Raw genomic sequence first — 7,031 nt, forward strand, 5'->3', positions numbered from 1 at the left:
ATAAAACCAAACTAAACAGGCATTTGAGTCAAAAACCAATTTCTAGTGTGTATTAGTCGGCATTCTTGGTTACAAATAACAGAAATTGACTCTGGTTCACTTAAGAGAGCAGTTTTCTGGAAGGGCATTAGGTAGTTCACAGAATCAACAGGAAGTCCGGGGAGTCATAGAAAAGAAAGACAAAGTGAAGAAGTTGCCACAGGACTGGTCACGGGGACGGGTCCTGGTCCCAGGACACTGGCCGCAGTGCTGTTCTATTGACTCCGCCGCTGTGAGAATCTCAGGGTGATACTGAGTCGCTCTTCAAGGTTCAGAGTCTCAGAGGGAGACTCTAACTCGCCACGCTTGGGTGAGGCGTCTGTGGTGTAGTTGCCGGGGATGGGAAAGGGGAATAGCTTCTCTTCAACTTCCCAAATAGGAGTGCCGTTCACATGCTCAGTAGCCGAGATGACAAAGACCTATGGTTTCCCAGGGCTGCCGTGACAGAGGGCTACAAACTGGGAGACTGAGAACAACAGAAATTTATTTCCTCACAGTTCTAGAGGCCATAAGTCTGCAATCAAGGTGTGGGCAGGGCTGGTTCCTTCTGCGGAGGGCCTCTCTCTTAGCTCCTGGTGGCCCTGGCCATCCTCGGCATCCTCTGACGGACAGCCGCCTCACTGCTATCTCGGCCTCCATCAGCCAGTGTACTCTCCCTGTGTCTCTGTGTCTCTGTCTCCTCTTCTTACAAGGACACAAGTCACATTGGATTAAGGGCCATCTACTCCAGTATGACCTCATCTTAACGAATTACGCCTTCAACGACACTATTTCCAAACAAGGTTTCGGGACACAATTCAACCTAGAACTCCCCGTATCTTCTACATTGGTGACTTCCTTCTAGTCCATGGGATACCAAGGGCAGGGAAGTGGGGTTCTGTCCCACGTGCAGATAGCAGGGGTGCATTGCCTGTGAAGGATGTGAAGACATGATAAAAATGACTAAAGGATGGTTGCTTTTTATTAACAACTTGGGCCAGTGTTCTAAACAACATCAGAGATAAAATACGTCTCCCCACAAATGCGTGTTCGTTTTAAAGAATTGCTGTGTGTGGCAAAAATATGTCCACAAATCCTTCATACTCCTCTTTTTAACAGGTGGAGCCCAATTCCCCTCTCCTGAATGTGGGCTGGACTTAATATTTTTGTTTGGTAAATGCACATGTTAGTTCATGCGTAATATATTTACAGTTTGAGTTAAAAAATTTTTTTTTACACAAACTGGGAAATTTTATTTTTAAAAAATTTTAAAGGTTATATTCCATTTGTAGTTATAAGGACTTCCCTGGTGGCTCAGAGGTTAAGAATCCGCCTGCCAATGCAGGGGACACGGGTTCAATCCCTGGTCCGGGAAGATCCCACATGCTGCGGAGCAACTAAGCCCGTGCGCCGCGACTACTGAGCCTGTGCTGTAGAGCCCGTGAGCCACAACTGCTGAGCCCATGTGCCACAACTACTGAAGCCTGCACGCCTAGAGCCTGTGCTCTGCAACAAGAGAAGCCACCGCACTGAGAAGCCCGCGCACCGCAATGAAGAGTAGCCCCTGCTCGCAGCAACTAGAGAAAGCCCGCGCACAGCAACAAAGACCCAACACAGCCAAAAATAAACTAACAAATAAATAAATATATTGGCTATATTCCATGTGTTGTACAATTTATCTTTGTAGCTTATAGATTATTTATTTTATACCTAATAGTTTGTATCTCTTATTCCCCTACCCTAACTTGCCCCTCCCCCTTCCCTCTCCCCACCAGTCACCACTAGTTTGATCTCTATATCTGTGAATCTGTTTCTTTTTTGTTATAGTCACTAGTTTATTTCTTAGATTCCATATATAAGTGATATCATACAGTATTTGTCTTCCTCTGTCTGACTTATTTCAGTAAGCATAATACCCTCCAAGTCCACCCATGTTGTTGAAAATGGCAAAATTTCATCCTTTTTAATGGCTGAGTATGATTTCATTGTACATGTACATCACATCTGCTTCATCCATTATCTGTTGATGGACACTTAGGTTGCTTCCATTTTCTGGCAATTGTAAATAATACTGCTATGAACATTGGGGTGCATGTATCTTTTTGAATTAGTGTATTTTTATTTTCTTTGGAAAACTCCTCCCCCCCCCTTTTTTTAACATCTTTATTGGAGTATAATTGCTCTACAATGCTGTGTTAGTTTCTGCTTTATAACAAAGTAAATCAGCCCCATCACGTACACATTTTTTTTAACCTTGCTGTAAAAGCTTGAATTATGTTCAGATATTTGTCCTCCTCCACAAGCCCTCAGGTAGGTCTACCATCTCTTGTCCCATAAATAGAATCATTACTGATCTAATCCAGCCATCTCCCTCCCCTGTAATTACTTTAGCCATGGGTGTGTGATGTAATCCTGACACGTGAAGTGTCCGGAGAAGTCTGCGAGGTTGCTTCACTGTTCAAAGAGGCTACATGGAAACACACCCTCCCTTTTCTTGTCTCAGGAAGTTGTGTGGTTGTGAACTCTGGAGTTGCTGCAGCCATCTTGTGACCATAACGAGAGCTAGTAGGGGGTAAACAAGCTGCTGACAACAGTGGGCAAGGTGGAGAAATGGGAAGAATTCAGATCCCTGAATGAATTGTTGATTTGCTGAACTATTTCACAGTGGAGCAGCCTTTCCTCTGGACTTTTGCTTATTTCTTGAAACTGCAGCATAGTTGGTTTACAATTTACATCTGATGAGTTTTTCAGAGTTTGTGTCGGTCTACTGCTGCTGTTTCTTGTTTCTGTTGGTGTTTTCTCCTGGAGCTTTGTTTTCCTGAATGCCATTAGTCTTTATGCAGAGGCCATTGCCCTAGAAAAAGGGAATCTGAGGCTTCCCGGAGGCCTGGGAGAGAGGTGTTTCCTCCTTACAGGATTTGCACTTGCTACTGCCAGGTGCCCAGGGGCTCCACCAGTCAAGACCACCTTAAACCCCACACCTGGCTTGATATCCCAGAAGGGAACCTGGTCTGCAAATCTGCCCAAGGTAAACAAGGTGGGGCTGCAGCCAAGACTCCTCCCTGGCAGTGTTTTCTGTTTCTTCTTTTCTCTTCCAGCCGTAGTCAACAGCCAGCCTTCCTCGAGGTACGCTAGGATTGTGCGGAAAGGGAAGGTTTATCTCTGGTTCACAGTTACCTTGATGGCGGGGGGGCGGCCCTTTGGAATATCAGCCTATAGGAGGGACTCCGGGAAGACCCCCGCCTGGAATCCAAGCCCATGGGTTCTTGCTTTGCTTGTGCAGCAGATGCCCTGGGGCAAAGTGGCCGAGGTCCCCTTGTTGCTCTGGATTCAGACTTTCCCTCAACTTTGGCCTGAGCTTTGGTGACCAGCTTATCAGCTCTTTGCTTTGTAAAGTGATGCCCTTCATATTTCGTCTAGGAAAATGCTCTTTCGTTGAGAGGGTTACTCAGGCCCTGGAGTTATTTTTACGTTGGAAAATACATTCATTACTGTTTAAGTCACTTGAGTCGTGGTTTTCTGCTGCTTTCAGCCAACTGGGCCTGCTCATGACATTAGCACATTCTGTAGGAATTTCTGTGAGGAAGCCTGAAAGTTGGCCAGAGTCTCTAACATTAGGGTTTGGGATGCACTGATTTGGTAAGGATGTCTTAGTTATTCTGGGCAAATCTCTACAGAAGAAAAAAACCCATGTATTTATTTGATTTATTTATTTTTTAAATGTTTATTTTATTTGGTTGTGCGGGGTCTTAGTTGCGGCTCATGGGCTCCTTAGTTGCGTCTCATGGGCTCCTTAGTTGCGGCATGCAAACTCTTAGTTGCAGCATGCATGTGGGATCTAGTTCCCTGACCAGGGATTGAACCTGGGCCCCCTGCATTGGGAGCACGGAGTCTTAACCACTGCACCACCAGGAAAGTCCCCAAACCATCTATTTATAAAGGAGATGTTATGAAAATATTACAGCAAAATAGAAAATGAACATTTATTGAGGGCCACTAGGTATTTAGCACTTTCGTTTTGTTATCTCTGGACTGAAACTCCAGTCGCTTAGGTTAAACAGTGAGATCCTATCACTGAAGATATTACTCCAGGTAATGTGATAGAATAGAGAGGGAAAGGAAGGAAGCAGGGGGGAGGGGCGGGGGGCTGGTGAGACAAGCAAAGAAAGAGGTCTGTTCCATCCTGCTCCCACCTGGAGCAAACTCACCAAAAGCAGTTCACACCACGTTTCCTGCTGTTTGGGGCCAGTCAGAGCGTGTTGGGCCGTGAGCACGGAGGTCTCCTGGGTTTTCCTCACTGGGACACAGTCGTAGCTTGTGAATCACACTGCCAAGTTTACCGACAGTGCAGTTTACATTTGTCTTTATTTTCAAGCCGGGACCTTTAATTAAAAACCATATTTAGGGGACTTCCCTGGTGGTGCAGTGGTTAAGAATCCAGTGCAGGGGACACGGGTCCGAGCCCTGGTCTGGGAAGATTCCCACATGCCGTGGAGCAACTAAGCCCGTGAGCTGCAACTACTGAGCCTATGCTCTATGGCCCGCGAGCCACAACTACTGAGCCTGCGAGCCACAACTACTGAAGCCCGCACACATCTAGAGCCCATGCTCCGCAACAGGAGAAGCCACTGCGATGAGAAGCCCACGGACCGCAACAGAGAGTGGCCCCTGCTCGCCACAACTAGAGAAAGCCCACACGCAGCAATGAAGACCCAACACAGCCAAAAATAAATAATAAATACATAAATATAAAATAATAATAATAATAAATAAATAAATAATGTATTTAGGGAGGCTTCCCTGGTGGTCCAGTGGCTAAGACTCCACACTCCCAATGCAGGGGGCCTGGGTTCGATCCCTGGTCAGGGAACTAGATCCCACGTGCCAAAACTAAAGATCCCACATGCTGCAACTGAGACCTGGTGAAGCCAAAAGAAACAAAAAAAAAAACCCCAAACCCCCTGTATTTAGAGCCACTATAGTTGTGGGGACTATACAACTGGTTTTAGCTGGACCAGGCATGTTGGAGAGAGCCCTGGGAAGCCAGGGTCCTGGGTCCAGCTGGGTTTTCCAGTGGCCTTCAGATCTTTGGAGAATCTCAACTTCTCTGAGCCTCTTTGCCCCCAGGTTTCAAGTACAGGGTTTGATGAGATGATCTTTACAATCTCTTGAATTCTGAAGTGCTGTTTTATGAATGCAAACTTATTCAAGATTTTAAAGGCTTGATATGATGGCAGGTCACTGAGATGATTCCTGTAATACTATCCTCATCCCCTGCACTGTTTTCCTCATAATCGTCCCAGGCCTTCACCTGGCTCACAGGACCGCCATGGGGCCTTGCTGTAGAGAGTGCCGTGGTGCACAGCCCAGAGCCTGCAGCACCCAGCCCTGCCTCTGAAATAAATGCCTCATAGGGAGGGAGCTCCTCACCCGACAGGCCACCCCTTCCCCGGGGACCACTCCCATCCATGCACTGGCCAAGGGGGTGTGTACCAGCCTGCTCGGGCTGCCAAAACAAAGTGCCACAGACTGGGTGACTTACAAACATGGAACAGGAGGGAAGGGGGCAGGGCCCACAGTCTCTAAATAAATCCACTTCTTACCTATCACTTTGTCTCTTGCTGAATTCTTTCTGCCATGAGACATCAAGAACCTGAGCTTCATTAAAGTGTGTGATCTCTGTTGGAAGACTGTGGGTTTTGGCCAAGTTCGAGTCCCAGCCGCGTGGGTTCAAGTCCCAATCTGAGGTGCACGGTTTCAGCATTGGCTTGTAGATGGATGTCTTCTTGCTGTGTCCTCACGTGGGCTTTTCTCTAATCACCCACCCCTGGCGTCTCTTCCTCTTCTTATAAGGACACCAATCATTGGATTAGAGCCCCACCGTTATGACCCCATTTAATCTTAATTACCTCTTCAGAGGTCCCATCTCCAAATACAGTCGTATTCTAAGGTTCTAGGGGTTAGGGCTTCAACATGTGAGTTGCGGGGGACACGATTCAGTCCATAAGAGGGACTGAACAACTCTGAAGGGCCGTCCAGGCTCCAGAGCTTCCTGGAGACTAGCTAAGGCCCCTGTTGCTCTGCTTCTCCCTCTGCCCAGTCCTCCACTCCCCCTCAGGGGTCCACCCAGAGCCCTTCCAGTAAACATCCTGCTCCCAGATCTCCATCGCATTCCCGTCTGTTTCGTGGGGAGCCAGCCCCAGGACACATGCCCTCCACCTTTCCTTTATTTCTCTTCTGGGGAAGACCACTTTGGTAGCATATCCAGAAGGCTGTCCTTATAAGTAAAGCTTCCTTGAAATGCTTATCTTCTTACAATAAAGAGTGACCATCACCAGAGAGGCTTCAGTGGAGGCAGATGGTCTGACCCGGTGGGCTCTAAGATCCCTCTTATGGGACTTACCTGTTCATTGTCACCTGATAGCTCTTCCTTAAATAGTCCACAGGCACAGAGGCTCAAATAAATGTGAAAGCTACATTTCTTGTGCCTGATTCTGTGGTTCTTAGGTCAAACTTAGCTCCCTGCCCAAGCTCCCAGCGGCCCCCAAACAGTTTCACTTTCTCTCTGCCTACCCTTCTTGTACAAATTAAGGAACGATTTCAGGTCATCAAAACTATAGAAATGAAAATTACACTGGAGTGAGTTTAATTGAGAATTGACTCTTTATTGAGCAACTGTCCTGTGTGGGTCACTCCACCACGGGGAATAGGAAAAAAGTAGAAGAAAACCCTCGCTCTAAAGTTGTTACAGGGAATTCCCTGGCAGTCCAGTGGTTAGGATTCGGTGCTTTCACTGCTGTGGGCCTGGGTTCGATCCCTGGTCAGAGAACTAAGATCCCTCAAGCTGCACACAGTGCAGCCAAAAAATAAAATAAATAAACTTGTTACAGAGCAGGTGGAGGGGTGAGTTATATTTGGACTGAAACTTGTCATTGTCATGGGCCACTTTGGGGAGGACTTGATGATGGAGGCCTTGGGAAATCTAGGTCCTATGACCAAAGATAACTCCAGTC

Source organism: Lagenorhynchus albirostris, chromosome 18, assembly GCF_949774975.1.
Source record: "Lagenorhynchus albirostris chromosome 18, mLagAlb1.1, whole genome shotgun sequence".
Classification (NCBI taxonomy): Eukaryota; Metazoa; Chordata; class Mammalia; order Artiodactyla; family Delphinidae; genus Lagenorhynchus; species Lagenorhynchus albirostris.